Here is a 20,631-nt window from a genome sequence, read left to right on the forward strand (position 1 = left end):
TGTTTCCAGAGCTTCAAAAAATCCTAATGTGAAGATCCTATTTTTGCCTCTATCAGTTCTCATCCAGGAGCGTGGTGGGCAGAGCTGTTTGTCCCCCAACTGCTCTGTTCACTGCTGAAGGATTCCTCACAGGCTTCAGTCTCCCTTTCTGCCAGAGTACAAAACAGGAAAAGGAGGCACAGCCCTTGTATATTCAGAGGCCAGAATTTCCTCTGTTTTCACGAATCCAAAAAAAATCTGCTTTCCACTTTATCCTTAAAGACTCAGTGGCTTGAAAGTCTCCTTCAAACCTGAGGTTCTACCATTTTATGTAGTAAACACTTCCATCCGCTTTTTAGCAAGAGATTAACTATATATAATCTGAAATCTTTAAAATAGCATTTAAAATGATCTAAAAATGCCAACTTTTAAGGCTCTCTCAGAAGGAATTTCCCAAAATCTGTTCTCAGAGATGATCACAGAATAGTGTGAGGATGAATGAATGAATGAACAAACAAATCAGCTAGCTGGGGAAAGACTGCATGGCACAACAGTTGTGCAGATACACACGCACAAACACAGTATCCACCAGTATATTAAATTGTCTAGCATCACAAATATTCAGGTCCCTCATTTTTAAACCTGATGTCTATGATGTTATCTACAAAATTTCAAGGTCGTATGAGTCCCAGTACTCTGGGTGTCTTCGGTCATTTCCTCCTTCAGCTGCTGCAGTGAACACAGAGTTGCCTCATCCATACCTCCCTCTTTCAAGATGGGAGCACTCTTACCCCAGCTTCTAGATTGCTGACAGCTGTCAGGTCACAGGATCTCCGTACCAGATGACTACCCTCAGCCTAAGGCAACTGCCTTGCCCAAGGTTACACTTCCTCCTCAGGGCAACCATCAGCCATGATTGGTCAGTGAGTACAAGGGAAGGAGTAGAAAGACCCAGTCCTCCTGATGGAATTCAGGGTAACTTTGAAAAATTATTTTATCCCTAGAGCTCCCTGTAGGATTGGCTAATGCATCTACTGTGGTTCCCTAAGTCCAATCCTGCTTTCTGTCCTCAAGATCCATTCTGATCCTGAGAGCACTTCCTTCTGGAAGCACCCATCACTGCCTCTCAGTTAGCTTCCTAGGTAACCTTACCTGTGACTGTAGCAGTTTCTTAGTAGGAAAGTAATATATGAGTATAGTCCCAAGGCCTACTTATCTTGGGTCTCTTTGTTTTCTAAACCAGTCCAAAAGCTGAATGATAAAAAAATTAGCAAGTTCATTAAGGCAAAATAGCCAAAACATACAGAAATGCATTTTGTTTTTATCGTAATTAATTCTAAGGCATCGTTATACTCCATGATTTTTTTCTTTAATTCAGGGTCTCCTTCTGCCCCCCAGACTAGAGTGCAGTGGCAAGAGCATAGCTCACTGCAGCCTTGACCTCCTGGGCTCAACCAGTCCTCCCACATCAGCCTCTCAAGTAGCTGGGACTACAGGTGGCTGCCGCCACACCTGCCTAATTTTTAAAAAGGCTGAGGCAGGAGAATTGCTTGAACTTGGGAGGCGGAGGTTGCAGTGAGTAGGGATCATGCCACTGCACTCCAGCCTGGGTGACAGAGTGAGACTACATATGTCTCAAAAAATATATATATATATTTTTTTGTAGACGGGGTCTCACTGTGTGTCCTGGCTGATCTTGAACTCCTCATTTCCAGTGATTTTCCCATGTTGGCCTCCCAAAGTGCTGGTTTACAGGCACAAGCCACCAAGCCAGGTCCCTATTTTTTTTAAAAACGAGCAGCCATAGGTAATTTTTACTATCCTTTTCACATAATGGGAGGTATTGAGGAGAGAGCCGCTATGATAAAAGCATAAGCTTCTAAGTAAAATTTATCTCTGAAATTTTTTTTTTTTACTGTCCATTTCTTTCTACAAAAACCCTAAAATTTTGCTCCTACTTTTAAAAAACTTTATGCCACAAGTAAGGCATTGCCATAGGAAAGAGAGATAAAAGGGGCAATCTATGAGTTTGTTTTGATATTTGGAGCACACTTCAGGCATATTCATTTGTCTTTGATGGCTGCTGCAAATTACAAGGCAAAAATAGACTGATATTTTGAGTTCTGTGAAACAGGTAAATGACAGAAAGAAAGAACCTTGCCCAGCCCCCTTCAGCGCTAAATCCTTCAGGCAGTTTTGAGCACATAATAAATGTTTAATAGTACTTGTTAAATAAATAAATAAATAAATAAATGACTGATGTGTAAGTGCATTCTTAAAACTCAGAAGACAGGACTCTATTGAGTCTCATTTGGAATATATTTTTTTCATGTCTAGCAAAATCTAAATTATTCTCCTTATTTTTTCTCCCCACTTTCCACATGCTTGATAATAGGTGATAATGCCATATTACATCTGAGAAGTACGTAGCCTCCCCTTTGCGTTAGACGCAGAGCCAAGCGTAGAAATCAACTTAGAATGAGAGACCATGGCTGTTGTCATTGAAATGAAATTTAACACAGTTTTTTCAGACAATTAATTTGTTTGGCACTCATTCTGTCACGATTCTCATACCCTTTATTCTTTCATTGTGATAACTGAAAAAGTGTAACACACATGAAGAAATAAAAAAGATGCTCTTCGTCTTCTTCCATTCTTCTTAAAAGACGTTTACCACACTTCTTTCATGAGTCAGACACTACACTGAAGACACAAAAATGAGTAAAGCAAAGCTCAAAGAGCTCACAGTCTGGGGAGGAAAAACATGAGGCCCCCATGAATAGGAAAAGGACAGTGAAGGAGGTGCAGAGCCGCAGAGCACAGCAGGAGAGGCCAAGCGCTGCAGGGGGAGAAAGGCCTCCCAGAGGAGGAGAGCCCACCACGCAGTCTTACAGGATGAGTTCGTATTCACCCAGTGTGGAGCCAAAGGAGCGATTCTTGACAAGAGTAGAGGGTTATGGAAACAATGGTAGTGGGAATTGTTGTAGTAGTCAGGAGAGATACTTAGGTGACAGATTCATAATGACTTGGTGACAGAGTGCAAATGGAGGGGGTGTGAAATAAGAAAAGTCAATGGGAGAAGAAAATTATTGTGGGAGAGAAAAGGGAACCATGAATATGGCAAAAGTCTAGGTCAGGGTGGACAAACTGCTACAGACCAAAAGAGTTTAAAACTTATATCCACACAAAAATAGGCATAAAAATATCCAGACAAAAATCTTTATAGGAACTTTATCATTGCCACAACTTGGAAGCAACCAAGATGTCCTTCAGAGGTGAATAGATAAATGAACTGTGCTTCCTGCAGATAATAGAATATTATTCAATGCTAAAAATAAATGAGGTGTCGGGCCATTAAATGACAAGGTAGAACCTTAAATTCATATTACTAAGTGAAAGAAGTCAAGCTGAAAAGCTACATACTGTACCATTCCAACTATAGTCATTCACTTCATACTGAAGTTTCAGTAAACAACAGACAGCATATGCAATGGTGATCCCATAAGATTATAATAGAGCTAAAAAATTCCTATCACCTGAGTGCCATTGAAAGCTTTGCAACGCCACAGAGCAACACATTACTCAAGTGTTTGTGGTGATGCTGGTGTAAACAAAGCTATGACTGTGTTGCCAGTCATAAAAGTATAGCTCATATAATTGTATAGAGCACATCATACTTGGTGATGATAATATTAATAACTATGTCACTGGTTTACGTTTTTACTATACTAAATTTTTTATTGTATTTTAGAGTGTACTAATTCTACTTATTTATTTTTAAAAAGTTAACTATAAAATAGCTTCAAGCAAGTCCTTCAGAAAATACTACACAGGAGAAAACATTTAAAATAAAAAAATTAATAGAAAAATGCTTATAGAATAAAGATAAATAGAGATAAAATATTTTTGAATGGCTGGCTGTACAATGTGTTTGTGTTTTAAGCTAAGTGTTATTTCAAAAGAGGAAAAAAGTTTAAAAAAACTTTATAAAGTAAAAAATTACAGTAAGCTAAGGTCTAGTCCAGCAAGCTCCATCCTTGTGAAGTGCCCTCTACAGAAGTACCATTTTTAAATCTTTTATCTCATATTCTTACTGTACCTTTTGTAGACTTAGACATGTTTAGATACACAAATACTTACCACTGTGTTACAATTGCCTACAATATTCAGTACAGTAACATGCGATACAAGTTTGTAGCCTAGGAGCAATAGGCTATGCCATATAGCCTAAGGGTGTAACAGGCTATAACAACTAGATTTGTGCCTCTACATTCTTGATGTTTGCACAACAACAAAATTGCCTAAAGATGCATTTCTCAGAATGTATCCCCATTGTTAAATGACACATAACTTCTATGACATTCTGGAAAAGGAAAAACTCTGGTGACAGTCAAAAAAAAAAAATCCACTCCTCTCAGGAGTTGGTGGGAAGGAAGGGATGAATAGGTGAAGCACAGAGGATTTTTAGGGCGGTGAAAATACTCTATGATACTATAAAGGTGGACACGTGTTATTATACATTTGTTCAAACCCATGTCTTAGTCTGTTTGGGCTGCTGTAACACCACTATCATAAACAGGATGAATTATGAAAAACAGATATTTGTTTCTCACAGTTCTAGAGGCTGGGAAGTCCAAGATGAAGGCACTGGCAGCTTCAGTGTCTAGTGAGGGCTCTGTGGGCTTCGTAGATGGCACTTTCTTTCTGCATCCTCACATGATGGAAAGGATACACATGCCTTCAGGCCTCTTTTATAAGGGCACTAATTCCATTTATGAGAGCTCCGCCCCCATGACCTAACTACCTCCCAGATGTCCCACTTCCCAATACCACTACAGAGGGAATTGAGTTTCAACATATGAATTTTGAAGGGATACAAACATTCAGACCATAGCACCAATAGAACGTCCAATACCAAAAGAGAACCCCAATGCAAATTACACACTTTGAGTAATACAAACATAGATCAATGTAGTTCATCAGTTGCAATAAATGTATCATTCCAGTGAGAGCTAGGGATAGTGGGGAAGTTGTCTGTGGGGTAGGGGTTGCATGAGAACTCTGGGTATTTTTCTTTCCCCTTAGGAAAAAGAGAAAGAGAATGATGTCATAATTTTTTTGAAGCCTCTACTAGTGATCCTAATTTGCAGCCAAGGTTACAAAGTACTCTTTTAAAAGAATTATATGTTAAAAAGGGAATGACATTCTGAAAGACATCAACAAAATCAGCAAGAAAAGAGCACAATGGGAGCACTGAGACCAATTAGGATTTTAATACAGTAGGAGAAGTGACAAATGATTGTGGTGGGAGTGCAGAAAAAAATTAAGTTGATAGATTTTAGAGTTATTTTGGATAATCAAGAGATCTGGTAATTTGCCGAATACGGTGAGTAAAGACAAAGGATTCAAGGATGATACCATTTTTGGGCCTGGGCAACTAAGTCTGTGGTTATAAGCAATAAATTAGCAGCCCTGATACTGTTGGCTGGTCGCTGGTCATGCCATTCTCCTGCTAAACACAAACAGTTGCATGGAACATCACCATTAGACAAGTTCCTTCTGTTATCATGCTAGTGTGAGACAAAAACAAGACCCTCTGTAATTCTGACAAGCATAAACAAAATAAGAACACCATGCAAACTTCAAAAATGACCAAACATTTTCTTCTTCAAGCAATTAGGAGTGATGCCACTTCTCTATCGACTATAGCACTAGCCCTGCTCCATCCCTTCCGCCTCCTACGTAACAAATATTAAGATAACTAATTACAGAATTGTCCCTAAATGAATACACCCAATCTGGAGCCAATCCTCACTTCCATGAATGCTCTCCAAAATATCAAACCCAAGCTCATCTAGCAATCCCTTCCTAGCATCCTCTTACTGAAATGTCCCACATTCTCTGTGTGTAGAGTCTCCCTTGCTGCAGCGAATAATAACCCAACTTTGACTACAGATGTCTCCTGGTGGTCTTCGACTGGTGACATTTACTGAGAAGAGAAATATTGAACAAGCATAGGATCATTTGAGAGTAACAGGATAGAGTTTTGGTTTTTGCATGTCGAGTGGGAGGTACAATTTTTGAAGGTAATTAGATTTATTGATCCAAGACACAGAAAATGATTTTGTACTGAGAAATAGATCTGAGAGTCCAGTGAAAAGATGGTAAGTGAAACCAGAGAGAGTGGGGCACAAAAGGTTATCATGAGAAAATCTGCACAGTGAGAGGATAATAATAGGTCCAGTAGAAGTCTTTAGAAATGGATGAAAGAGTAGCCCAAAACAGGAAGGAACCTAGAATGACCATAAATTTAAGGGAAGAAAGAAAAAAAAAAAAAAAAACAGAAGAGGGATGTTACAGAAGACAAGTAAAGAAAACACTTCAAAGAAAAGTAGTTAACTAGATCTGCACAATTTATTTGCTATAAATGAATATATCAAATAAATGACCCTCACTACAACCTAGATAACCATCATAAAGATGGTCATAAAGACAGTCCTTTGGGTTGCTTCCAATTTTGTAAACAGTGCTGCAATGAGGATGATTGTACCTAAATATTTAAGTACTTGTGCAGTGCATTTGAAGAACAAATTCCTCAGATTGGAATTTCTGGGTTAATGGATTTGTGTATCTGATTTTTAGTAGTTCATTATGCACTTCAAAGATTGCATAAAGTAACATACCCACAATAGTACATGAGTTCTTATTTCCTAAATCCTCAGCAAATACATATTTTCCCTAGCGTCAAAATGAATGTTTTCCAATCACGGCCCAGTATCTGCTGATTCAGCACTGTCCTGATTTCTTGACGAGCACTTTTAATTCACAAATGCTAGTTCCCGTGCATTAGCTCACTCTCCAGCCTGCTAAGGCTATGCCAAATGTTACAAATTGAGAGCAAAGTTTTGATGGTATTTTGTGCTTTTATATCTAAAAATATAAAAATGCCTAAAGCCTGTCAATCATTCCTCCCTCTCCCTAATTTCCACAAATTTCCCAAATTAGCTCTCTAAAAGGAAACAGCAAAAAATGGAAAATAGAGCATCACTTTAGTAACTGTGGAGTCAGTGACCAATGACCACAAAAGCATATTTCTGGCACAGGCTTTGTGGCTTTGGCTAAAAATACCCGTATCACCCCAGGCCCCATTCAAAGCTATATCTTGGGAGGATCTGAGCATCACATAGATCTATTAGGTTTAAAAAAATGGAGGAGACAGCAAGTTGACTGAGTTTGTTGGTAAATTCTCTAGAATCCAGCCACAAAACATATAAAAAAGAAAGACGAGAATATTTCAAGATTAACATGGCATTTTTATCATAAAGCAATGTCACGCCTGGTGAAAGAAGTAAAGTAAGCCTCAGTGTCTTGGAGGCTGATAGATATACCAGGGCGGCAGCTCCTCTTTCTTAGCTGAGTGCTAGGAGGTGAGTGGGAAGGACGGAGCAGAAATGTCTTCCTCCTACACCACTTAACCATGACCTAAGAAAACAGCCACACTAGCTTAGACTAGAATACAGGTCCCTGAAATGGTCTCTTTTCTTTTTTCTCTCGCTTTTTTTTTTTTTTTTTGGAGACAGAGTCTCAGTCACCCAGGCTGTAATACAGTGATGCCATCACAGCTCACTGCAGCCTTGACCTTCTGGACTCTAGCCATCCTCCCACCTCAGCCTCCTGAATAGCTGGGACTACAGGCACATACTATGCCTTGCTAAATTTTTATTTTTGTAGAGATGAGGTCTCGCTATGTTGCCTAGGCTGGTCTCAAACTCCTGGACGCAAGCAATCCTCCCACCTCAACCTCCCAAAGTGCTGGGATTACAGGTGTGAACCACTGCACCCAGTCTCTTTCTTGACAGATCAAAGTGGGTGTCATTACAAAGGCATAACTACAGAAACTTCTCTTCTCATTGATGCATTACTTTCATTTTTATTTACTACAGTTTATCTTTGTTTTAACAGAGTGAAAGGAAAACAAATGGTAAAATATTTGGCTGAAATTGAAGTTCATTGTGAATTTAAGGATGAACTTCACCCTTAAAGTATAAGGCCCATGTATAAAAATGTATAAATATGCTACCAGTTTCCATTTTTAAAGATTAATTGAAAAAGATTTACTAAAGATGTAACGATTGTGAGTTTTCCTAGAATCAAGCTGAATATAACCAAAATAATGGTGTGATTTCATAGTCATGCTTTTACACTACTCTCTGTTTTAGTAGATACTGTAGCCTATTCTGAGTGCTATTTTTTTCTTTTTGTCAGCCTGGAAGACTCCTACTTAGTCTTTAAGCTACAGCATAAGTGTCACCTCCTCTGTGTTGCCCTTTCCCTGTTCTCTCCTTTAGTATCTACTGTGCCCCATAATTATTTATACGAAGGAACCTATATCATTGAATGGAAATCATTCATTTTTTTCTCTGTCATCCCTGATAAACTATCAGATCCTTAAGAGTATAGTTCTGAGTTTAGTCATTTGTATGTCTCCAAAACTTAAAACAATGTCCTGATCATGGGTGCTCAATAAATACTTATAGAGTAAATAAAGAAAAATATAAGTCTTTTTCTTATGCTTCTGATTCATCAACTTGAACCAGAAATGATAAGGCAGTTAAAGGGGGCTTATCATAAGGGATATCATCTCTTTAAAGGGCCAGGTTGGGGGGAAATTCCAATAACCAGAACGTCTCATAGATAGAGAGCTCATGAAATTTGAAAATCGATGCCAGTATCAAAATGTCAGGAATACTGATTGTCAGGCCTCTGAGCCCAAGCCAAGCCATCGCATCCCCAGTGACTTGCACATATACATCCAGATGGCCTGAAGTAACTGAAGATCCACAAAAGAAGTAAAAATAGCCTTAACTGATGACATTCCACCATTGTGATTTGTTCCTGACCCATCCTAACTAATCAATGTACTTTGTAATCTCCCCCTACCCTTAAGAAGGTTCTTTGTAATTCTCCCCACCCTTGAGAATGTACTTTGTGAGATCCACCCCTGCCTGCAAAACATTGCTCTTAACTTCACCGCCTATCCCAAAACCTATAAGAACTGATAATAATCCACCACTCTTTGCTGACTCTCTTTTTGGACTCAGCCCACCTGCACCCAGGTGAAATAAACAGCTTTATTGCTCACACAAAGCCTGTTTGGTGGTCTCTTCACACGGACGCACATGAAACTGATGGCTTCTGTACACTTAGTGAGAACTCAGGAAGAAGAAAATAATTTCCCTTTTATGGATTCATCTGAGCTTGAGCATCAGATCCAGGACCTTCTAGTGAGCTTCAACAGTTTCATAACAAAATACATAAATGTGCTAACAATACTTGCTTCCTTTTCCTTTCGATCATTCTAAGACTTACTGGTGATCAAAGATAATTTTATATATATATATGTATTTTTTTTTTAAATGGCCCTTTTAGAGTTTTCCCGTAGTTCATTCAAATTGCTCTTATTGGCTTAACTATTCCCTGCATCAATGTGTGATGATCGATCCTCTCATTTACCTAATATAGGAAGTCAAGGACCTAAATGAAAAATATTTATCTTACTGTTACAGTAAAACGGAATGACTTTCATTCCAAGTTCTACTTTGCTTTCTATACATACAACGTGTTATTACATCTTGCGATTCCTTTTTTTATTCACTTGTGAAAAGTGAATCACATAAATATGTTATTTTTATTCATCTAGGAAAGTTAAATGTATTATTCACAGATAAGATTATGCAGCAAGACAATAGCCACACTGACAGACTTGAGAAAATTTTAAAAATTAATGATTTTTCCCAACACTATATCAACAACCAATTTTGAAGTACTTCGTTCATAGAAATTTTTATAGTGTAGAGAAAGAATCATTAAAATTTAGCTAGAGTCAGAAGGAGGAGGACAGCAAGTCAGAAGATATGATGTAGAGAAAATCCTCCTACTGGGTGTTATGGGGAAGAGGGAGAGAGAGGTGGTACATGGTTGAATGTGTGCGAATTAATTGTAGGTTCTCTAGGCTCTATGTGTGTTTTGGGAGATGAGGGGTGGGGAGTGAGAGAAAGATACTTAGATACTATATGAGATAAGACCAAGGCGGGTTGGGCTGGGGGATCCAGGAGGAAGCAGCTCCCCAGCTGCCCACTATCCACCTACCGGGGCACAGCCCCTGCAGAATAAACCTGGCAGCCTGAAGTTGAGCTTCCTTGAGTCATTCTGTACCATCTTTCAAGAGGTTTTGCCAAGAAAAATTTGGAACTTGGAAAAATTTTGGTACAACCAACGTGTGCCACCCATCAGCTGACAGAGGTATGTTGGTCCCAGCCCCAGGAGTAGGGCAATGCCTATTTATTCTACTGAATGGTTTGTTTGAGTGAAAGTTAAGCAGGCTCTCTTCATTTTTCAAAACTAAACCTTTACTAAGGGCAACTTAAACATTCAACAGTTAAGTTTACTTTCTTATAGAAGTCTTTCAAGTTAAACAAAAACAAATCAAAATCAATGCACTTATCACTTAACTTTTGTTTATGGTTCTTACTATTCGTCACTTCTCTTTCTCGCTTCAGAGAAACACTCTTAATTTCTTTCAGATGCTTCAGTTCTGAGATATCAGGACTTTAACAGTACTGATCTCAGAGATTTCTTTTGGAGTAAACAACTAAGGAATTTCTTTTTGCTGCAGGCTGTGACTTCAAATTCAGTTTCTTTCTCTTTCATCTATCATAGGGTGAACTACCAAAAAAGAAAAAACAGCCCCTGTTTTTTCTGATTGTTTCTCCCTGTTTTTATCTTCAACATACGAAGCAGAAATAGGGCTGAAGGTAAAGGGAAAAAAAGAGGGTACGTGTCTGTGTTTCAATGCTGAAAAGTCAAAAAAATGCCCAAGCCTAATCTCCTATAATATAAAATGACAAACTCACAGGGAGTTTACATTATTTTTTATTCTATACTCCTGCTCACTTGAGTCTTTGTTGACTATTTATTATTAAAACAATGACAACAGAACTGATTCATTATTATTGAACAAATTGTGATTGGTAGAGTTTTTATGTATGGACTTGAAATTTTTCTTTGTTCTTAGCTGTTTGTTTACAACTGTTTGTTGCGGACAGGGACTATATCTTCTATTCGCTTGTTCAAACTACTCTGTTTACCACAGTACAGGGTCTGCACTGGGTAATTTCAAGAGCTCCTTAGGCATATATATATATGTGTCACGTGCGTCCGTGTGAAGAGACTACCAAACAGGCTCTGTGTGAGCAACAAGGCTGTTTATTTCACCTGGGTGCAGGCGGGCTGAGTCCAAAAAGAGAGTCAGAGAAGGGAGATAGGGGTGGGGCTGTTTTACAGGATTTGGGTGGGTAGTGGAAAATTACAGTCAAAGGGGGTTTTTCTCTTGCGGGCAGGGGCGGAGGTCACAAGGTGCTCAGTGGGGGAGCTTCTGAGCCAGGAGAAGGAATTTCACAAGGTTAAATACTCAGTTAAGGTGGGACAGAAACAAATCACAATGGTGGAATGTCATCAGTTAAGGCAGGAACCGGCCATTTTCACTTCTTTTGTGATTCTCCACTTAATTCAGGCCATCCGGATGTATACGTGTGGGTCGCAGGGGATGTGATGGCTTAGCTTGGGCTCAGAGGCCTGACATTCCCATCTTCTTATATTAAGAAAAATAACATAAAATAGTGTTTGCGTGTTGGGGCAGCGAAAATTTTTGGGGGGTGGTATGGAGAGATAATGGGCAATGTTTCTCAGGGCTGCTTCGAGCAGGATTAGGGGCAGCGTGGGAACCTAGAGTGGGAGAGATTAAGCTGAAGGAAGATTTTGTGGTAAGGAGTGATATTGTGGGGTTGTTAGAAGCAGCATTTGTCATATAGAATGATTGGTGATGGCCTGGATATGGTTTTGGATGGACTGAGAAACTAAATGGAAGACATAAGGTCGGAATAAGAGAAGGAGAAAAACAGATTAAAGGACTAAGAATTGGGAGGACACAGGACATCCAATTAAGAGTGCCCAAGGGGGTCCAGTGTAATTACTTGCTTGGTTGGCAAGTTTAGGCTCTATCCTTGAGATTTTTTTATGTTGTCATATACTAGGCCAGGTTGATTTAGGTAAAAACAACACTTTTCATTTAAAAATATACTGAGTCCCTTTTTTTTTTTTTTTTTTTTTTTTTTAGCAGTGAGTAAGTTGAGGCTTCGGAGATTTTGGAGGAAAGAGAAATACAAAGCCAGCAATTGTCTGTTAAAGAGGGATTAGAAACCGCTAGGAGAGAGTGAGTGAGATTGATAGTGTGGAGATAGCTGGGGAGAGGTAGAGGGTGCCAAAAGAACACGAACAAGAATAAGAGTGAGTGTAAAAGTAAAGAATAGGACCTCATCAGGGTGAAAGTATTGGAGTGTACCCTGTTACCAAAGATCATCTATCCACTCTAAGAGGGAGTTAAGAGTGGCAGTTTGGGGATAGCGCCAGGAAATACCAGCTGTGATGGCTTGGAGAAACAGTGTAAACCAGCAATGTAAACAAGAGCAGGACATTTATGAATAGTTGAGAACAGTGAATACGAGCATGACTAGACAGAAGATAGTAGGGATGACAAGTTTTTGGGGTGCAGTCCAAGTTGGGCTGGTGTCTCGAATGAAACTGGGGCCAAATAGAAAGCAGTGTCCATACAGGAGCTCAAATGGGCTGTACCCTGTAGCATCCTGAGGACAGGCTTGAATTCTTAGAAGGGCAAGTGGTAAAAGTATTGTCCAGTCCTTTTTAAGTTGGAGGCCGAACTTGGTGAGGTGTGTGTTTAAAAGACCATTAGTCCGTTTTACCTTTCCTGAAGATTGAGGATGGTAAGGGGTCTGAAGGTTCCACTGAATACCAAGAGCCTGAGAAACTGCTTGGGTGATTTGATTAGTAAAGGCCTGTCTGTTATCGGACTGTATAGAGGTGGGAAGGCCAAACCGAGGAATTACGTCTGACAGAAGGGAAGAAATGACCATGGTGGCCTTCTCAGGCCCTGTGGGAAAGGCCTCTACCCAGCCAGTGAAAGTGTCTACCCAGACCAAGAGGTATTTTAGTTTCCTGACTCAGGGCATGTGAGTAAAATTAATTTGCCAGTCCTGCGCAGGGCCAAATCCCCAGGCTTGATGTGTAGGGAAGGGAGGGGGCCTGAACAATCCCTGAGGGGGAGTAGAATAGCAGATGGAACACTGAGAAGTGATTTCCTTGAGGAGAGATTTCCATGATGGAAAGGAAATGAGAGGTTCTAAGAGATGGGCTAGCGGCTTGTAACCTACATGGAAGAGGCTATGAAATGATGACAGAATAGAATGGGCCTGTGAGGCTGGAAGGAGATATTTTCCTTGGTCTAAGAATCATTTGCCTTGTGTGGGAAGAGATTGATAGGTGGAAGTTTCAGTGGGGGAGTAGGTGGGAGTGACCAATGAGAAGGAGAAAAACCAGCCATGAGGGACAGAAGTTGGAATGCTACCTGCTTCTTTAGTTACCTTGTCAGCATAAGCGTTGCCCTGAACAATGGGATCTGACGCCTTTTGATGGCCCTTGCAGTGAATGACTCCAGCTTCCTTTGGAAGTAAAGCAGCCGTGAGAAGAGTTTTTATTAAAGAGGCCTTAATGATGGAGGACCCTTGCGTAGTGAAGAAACCTCTTTTTGCCTATGTAACAGCATGGTGGTGTAGGATATGGAAGGCATATTTAGAGTCATTATAAATATTGACACATAGTCCTTTTGCAAGAGTGAGGGCTTCAGTTAAGGCAATGAGTTCGGCTTGCTGAGAGATAGTGGAGGGGGGCAGAAAGTATATGCATCAGGCGTGAGGAAGAAAATAGATTTTGCAAGTTATAAGAACTGTAAAGAGTGAGTTGAGCATAGTTTGTGATTTTGAGGACCTCTACAAGTATCAGGGTGGCGGCAGCCACCGCACAGAGACATGATGGCCAGCCTAAAACAGTAAGGTCAAGTTGTTTGGACAAAAAGGCTACAGGGCATGGTCTGGCTCTTGTGTAAGGATTTTGACTGCACAGCCCTGCACTTCGGCTGTGTGTAATCAAAAAAGGGTTGGGATGAGTTAGGGAGAGCTACTGTGGGAGCAGCTTTTAGGGCTATTTTTTAAGGAATGGAAAGGGGAGTGGGGAAAGGATTTAGGATTTATGGGGTCAGCTAGGTTTTGTGTGTGTGTGTGTTTATATAATGGTTTTGTAAGGATGGCAAAACCAGGTATCCAAAGGTCAAAGTATCCAACCATGCCCAGGAAGGAAAGGAGTTGTTGTTTTGTAGAAGGGGTTGGGGTTTGAGAGATCAATTGGACATGATTGGCAGGGAGAGCACGTGTTTTCATGAAGAATTATGCCAAGATAGGTAATGGATGAGGAAGAAATTTGGGCTTGACTGAAGCAATGGGGGCTGTCTGTGAAGCCTTGCGGCAGTACAGCCAAGGTAAACTGCTGAGTCTGATGGGTGTCAGGGTCAGTCCAAGTGAAAGCGAAGAGAGGCTGGGATGAAGGGTGCAAAGGAATAGTAAAGAAATCATGTTTGAGATCCAGAACAGAATAATGGGTTGTGGAGGGGTTGCGGAGGGAGGTATTGGGGATAGGAAAGTATATGGGTTGGGCACCACAGGGTGGTTAGGCAAAACAATTTGGTTGATAAGGCGCAGATCCTGAACTAACTTGTAAGACTTGTCTGGTTTTTGGACAGGTAAAATAGGGGAATTGTAAGGAGAGTTTATAGGCTTTAAAAGGCCATGCTGTAACAGGGGAGTGATAACAGGCTTTAATCCTTTTAAAGTGTGCTGTGGGATGGGATATTGTCATTGAGCTGGGTAAGGGTGATTAGGTTTTAATGGGATGGTAAGGGGTGCATGATCAGTCACCAAGGAGGGAATAGAGGTTTCCCATACCTGTGGATTAAGGTGGGGAGATACAAGGGGAGGATGCGAAGGAGGCTTTGAACTGGGGAAAAGGGTGGCAATGAGGTGTGGCTGTAGCCTAGGAATAGTCAGGGAAGCAAAGGATTGATCTCCCAAGGGAGGTCCCCCAATCCGAGTCACGGCACCAAATGTCATGCACACCCGTGTAAAGAGACCACCAAACAGGCTTTGTGTAAGCAATAAAGCTTTTTAATCACCTGGGTGCAGGCGGGCTTCCACACCAAATGTCACGCGCGTCCGTGTGAAGAGACCACCAAACAGGCTATGTGTGAGCAATAAAGCTGTTTATTTCACCAGGGTGCAGGCGGACTGAGTCCAAAAAGAGAGTCAGAGAAGGGAGATAGGGGTGGGGCTGTTTTATAGGATTTGGGTGGGTAGTGGAAAATTGCGGTCAAAGGGGGTTGTTCTCTTGCGGGTAGGGGCGGAGGTCACAAGGTGCTCAGTGGGGGAGCTTCTGAGCCAGGAGAAGGAATTTCACAAGGTTAATTGCTCAGTTAAGGTGGGGCAGAAACAAATCACAATGGCGCAATGTCATCAGTTAAGGCAGGAACCGGCCATTTCCACTTCTTTTGTGATTCTTCACTTGCTTCAGGCCATCTGGATGTATACATGCAGGTCACAGGGGATTATCATGGCTTAGCTTGGGCTTAGAGGCCTGACAATAAGCATGTAGTTAAGGCTGTAGTTCTATTAATGCCATATTTGGTGTACTTCGCAATTCATAAAAATAGGTTTTCAATAAATTTGAACATACATACTCACTGAAAAAAGATACTATTGTAAAAATGGCTATAAAAATATGGTTAATATTGGGTTAATATTGGATTCTGATATATTTCATACCTGTGATCTCATTTTGTTTCTAGTTTTACTGAATATAACCAACCTTGGACACCCAAAGATGTTGTTTTTATTTCTGAAATTACTCAGCTATAGTAAAGTATCAAGAATAGATATTTATATTTAAGAAGACTCACCCATCCCAGACACTGAACTCACTAATTAGCCGGTCAGAAAGATCACTAAGGAACAATTTACAATGCAATAAAAGTGATACGCTTTACTTTCTGAGTAACAGCAGAGCAAGAGGTTCCATAAGAATCCTGGCAAAACAATCTTTCCACTTTCAATGTTGATCACTTAGATCTTGTGGAATTCGTGGTGATTTTTAGTATAAATGACTAGGAAAGCTATTATTTGTGCATAGGAGAAACCTAACTTAATTATATCCATAACTCAACAATTTGCTCAGTGCCTTTTTGTGCATTGGGAAATTATGTTTCAGAAAACCAAACCAAAACAAAACCAGTTGTTGAAATTTTCTTTATTAGACTCAGTACAAATCTTTCTTCATCCTTTATTAAAAGTGTTATTCTTGCAGTATATACCAAGGGATCAGCAGCCCTCTACTATTTAATCATTAGTTTGAAGTTTCTATTGTTGTTCCTGGTGTGTATTGTCATATGCTGGAAAATTCTTAAGATGCAGTTGGTGCAGAGGTTAAGATGTGAGCCATGGGCTCTGGGTTAAGGCAGAGCCTGATGCAAATCTCAGCTCTGCAATTTGCTGGCTGTGTGAGCTTTGGTAAGTTAATCACTGTGAACTGCAGTTTACTTCATGATATAATTCAGATAATAACAGCTCTGATATAATAGCATTATTATAAACATTAAGTAAGATAACATCTATCGAATTACCACTTAACACAATGCCTGGTGTGTAGTTCAAAATGCTTAATAAATGTTACCTGTAAATAGTTCCTAAAGTAAAAACTGGAGGCAAATAGAATAATCACAAGCTGAAACATCACTTTTGAAGCTGTTATCTGTGACCCTTAACTAAAAATGTGTCAGCTATTTAATATTAAGCCAATTAATATGAATATCCTATCTCATGCTGTCTCTAAACTTTAGAAGACAGTCTTTTATTATTGCATAAAAATCTGTTGGAAATAATTTCTTAAGATCATAAAGAGTGCATTACATTTTCATTATATTATAAGCAAAATTTCATCCCTACAAAATAGAATACCTATTTAACTCAAATAAATTTGATATACTTCCTTTTGGCTAAACAAGTATATTGCATTTTATAAGTAAATTATTTGGACTTGTCTGGCTTGTATCTGTCTTAAATCTTTTAGCAGATGTGGAAAACATGTTTATTTTTGCAGTGTTCAATAACTGTCTGCTAGGTTTTGTCACTGAATGCAAGCTCTAATTCAACTTCTGCTGAGAATTAGGCTTAAGTTATGATTGAGAATAAGGAAAAGTATGAGCAAGTTGCCAATTATATCTTGAAAAATGTTTACTTCTAAACATTTTGTTCTAAGTTGCATATTTCATTTAAACATGTCAATATTCTTTAATATTAGTCTAATCATTTAAAGGACGTTAGTTTTTTTGTGTAAGAAACACACAATTAATCAATGCATTTTCATTAACCACACCTGTGGGAGGCCTCCTTATTTGGATTTGAACCAGGAGACCACTATTGACAGTTATCCCAAAGACATAATATTAACCTAGGAGACCCAAATATGTGTAGTGAGGAAAACTCACAATGGTTTGCCAGTGTTCTTATTACATTATTTCAAACTAAGGAATTTGATTTTATAAATTAAAGTATGCCAAACATCCTCAGAATCTAAGTGTTGCACTGACCAATATGGTAATGCACTAGCCCCAAGTGACTATACGCTAAATTTAATTAAAATTAAATGAAATTTAAATTTAATACTTCAGTCCCACTGCTATACTTCAAGAACTTAATCCCAAATAGCTAGCACTTTCATATTAGAAAGTGCCTATATAGTTCCTGTCCATCACAGCAGGGTATTTCATTGGACAACACTAGTCTAGCGTTTCCATTTTCTATAGTAATGAAAACTAAAGTGAAAAATAACTACTGAAATAATATGAATAGTAAATAGTCATTTTTTTATTCCTGTATTTTTCTCTGCCCACTTGTTTCTTATATTAATACAGAATCATCCAATAAGATTTCAGCCTAAAAATGGAAAAAATAATTTATTTTAATTAATAATTCAGAAAAACAAGAGTTAATCTTATGTTTTCTGAGGTATTTACAGAATATAGAAAAAAAACCTGAGTGTTAGATGAATATTAACTTATACAGAGAAATCTAAAATAAAGATCTATTTATCAGTGGCAAATTAGGCAAAACTAGTAGACAAAATTCACTTCAATTTATAGTACCACACATTTGAGAGAATCCTCCATTCTTTTCTCATATTTTCAAAGAATGATACATTTCAGGGTTATTTTTCCACACCTACCTTTCTTAGAAAAAGTGGCTAATTTGAGGCTTTTTTTTTTTTTGAGATGGAGTCTCGCTCTGTCAGCCAGGCTGGAGTGCAGTGGTGCAATCTCGGCTCACTGCAACCTCCACCTCCTGGGTTCAAGCGATTCTCCTGCCTTAGCCTCCCGAGTAGCTGGGATTACAGGCACCCGCCACCACACCTGGCTAATTTTTGTACTTTTAGTAGAGGCGGGGTTTCACCGTGTTGGCCAGGCTGGTCTTAAGCTCTGGACTTCAAGTGATCCGCCCGCCTTGGTCTCCCAAAGGGTTGGGATTACAGGCATGAGCCACTGTGCCTAGCACTTTGAGACTCTTGCTACTTATGTCATTTTGCTAGTAGAGGGGATCACTGGGCCCAAAAGCAAGTCTCTATGTGTACTTGCTGAGAGCAGCCTGTGCTCAGATACAGCAGGCTCCTTCAGCCTGCTCTTTCACTCTGTGTCCAGGTACACTGTGCTCTCGCTGTGCAATTTTCTCTCCAGGACAGAGCTTTCCCTCTTTCTGTTTCAGGTTTAGATCGTCTTGTAGGAATGACTTGACTACAATTCAAACAATAAGGACCTCACTTCAGTCCCAGATCTAAGCACAGTCTGTAAAGAAGCTTTTACCTGAGAGTCCTACATTGCTCGACTATTTTAAAAAAATGGTTCCCATAGGACTATTAGTTCTCTATTATTTGTTCCATTAGCCTGAACCTGGGGGAGAATAAGATTTTTTTAATAAATGGAAAGCACAATGTACAATAGTGTTTCTTAAGCTTTTTTGGTTATCCCCTCCGCCCTGCTTGCCAAGGAGCCTTTTTAGACATTTTTTCCCTAATCACCCACTATGAAATTATAATACCCCAGATACGCTGTATGTGTAATTACTGTATGTATGTCTGTGCTTAATATTGTACATTAAAAAGATAAGAACTTTCCACCTTCTAATAATGAAGTTTTATCCCCTTGGGGGCGATATTGCCCTCTTTGATAATGTTTGACATACAGGAATTGAAACATCAGAAGTAGATACTACTTTCAATATTGCAGTACATTGTCAAGTATATTTCAAAGCATTTAGCTTGCTAGAGTGTGGAAACTAAGAAAATTTTTTTTTCTTCCTGCATGCATCATAACTTGCATACATCAACAGCGATGTAAGTAAGGAAATAACTTATTTGGGCTTTCTGAAAAGTCATACTATCTGAAATCACCTGGCCCTTGACCTTAAAGATCTTATGTCATTCCACTCCAGCATTTTTCACTGTAATTGCTTGTAGGCAGGGAAGGATTGTGGAAGAATGAGAGACACGGATATGGAGAAAGAACAGAGAAATGGCTGTAGGTACCTAGATCATGGCATATGGTACATTTTTAACTTTCTAATAACCATTAATTCAAGCCCATTAGCCAATAGCTTGCTCATGTTTCTTTTGAAGCCTCCTAAAACAATAGTTGACACCTGGAGAACATCTCTTACTCCCCAACTTCAATTATGAAAAGAAAACAATATTCAAATGTTAAGCACTGAATTCAATGAGAGAAAGCCAGTCACAGATTAACGTAATAATTGCTAAGATTTACACTAACCTGTTTTTTCACTTAGTCAAAAATTTCCTCCATATTAGTTGATAAATCAAGATATCTTTACAATTAAAATAAAAGGTGCTTCACTGATATTTTCTTCCATTATGCTTTATAAAACTAATAGAATATGGGTTTTCAAAGAGTAACATATTATTCTTAAAATGTATTCAATTAAAGTTAACACAGGCAAAAATACACTCTCTAATGTATTCTATCATGCATTCCCTCATTCAGTGAATACTCTCTGTGGGCCTACTATGTGCCAGGCATTATGCACCAGAGGAAAACATATCTTCTGGAGAAGCCAGTGCTAAGTCACTGTTCTTGTTCATATTTGGATCCCTTCCCTTTTCAGGTGAGTTTCTTACAAGAAAAGGGCTTAGTGTCTTTTCCCTTTGTTAAGTTTCTTAATGAAATTAGGCTTAGGAAGACTGAGTTCCCTATTCCCTCCTTTCTCTTCCTAAATCTTTACTGTATGTTGAGAGTAAATATTAAAAACTTTCTGACTGTACTTATCATATTCCAAGGCATTTCAGTGAGGAGCAGAAACAAGCTTTTTATTAAATCAACTCCAGTCATGTAAGGTTTTGGTGCTCTCCTTTTCACCCTTTTTTTTTTTTTTTTTCACATAGAAACTTAAATCTTGGAGGGGCTAAGTGAATACAACTTCGATTAAATTACTACTTTCACAAACAACTCAAGAATACTTAGTTCTTCTCCCTCTTCATTAGCTTCTATCTTTGTATTTCTTATCAAATATAAAATTTATAGAGAATTTACACCATAAATTCTCTCAAATGATGCACTTAAAATAATTTCATGAT

Source organism: Gorilla gorilla, chromosome 3 (genome assembly GCF_029281585.2).
Source record: "Gorilla gorilla gorilla isolate KB3781 chromosome 3, NHGRI_mGorGor1-v2.1_pri, whole genome shotgun sequence".
Lineage (NCBI taxonomy): Eukaryota > Metazoa > Chordata > Mammalia > Primates > Hominidae > Gorilla > Gorilla gorilla.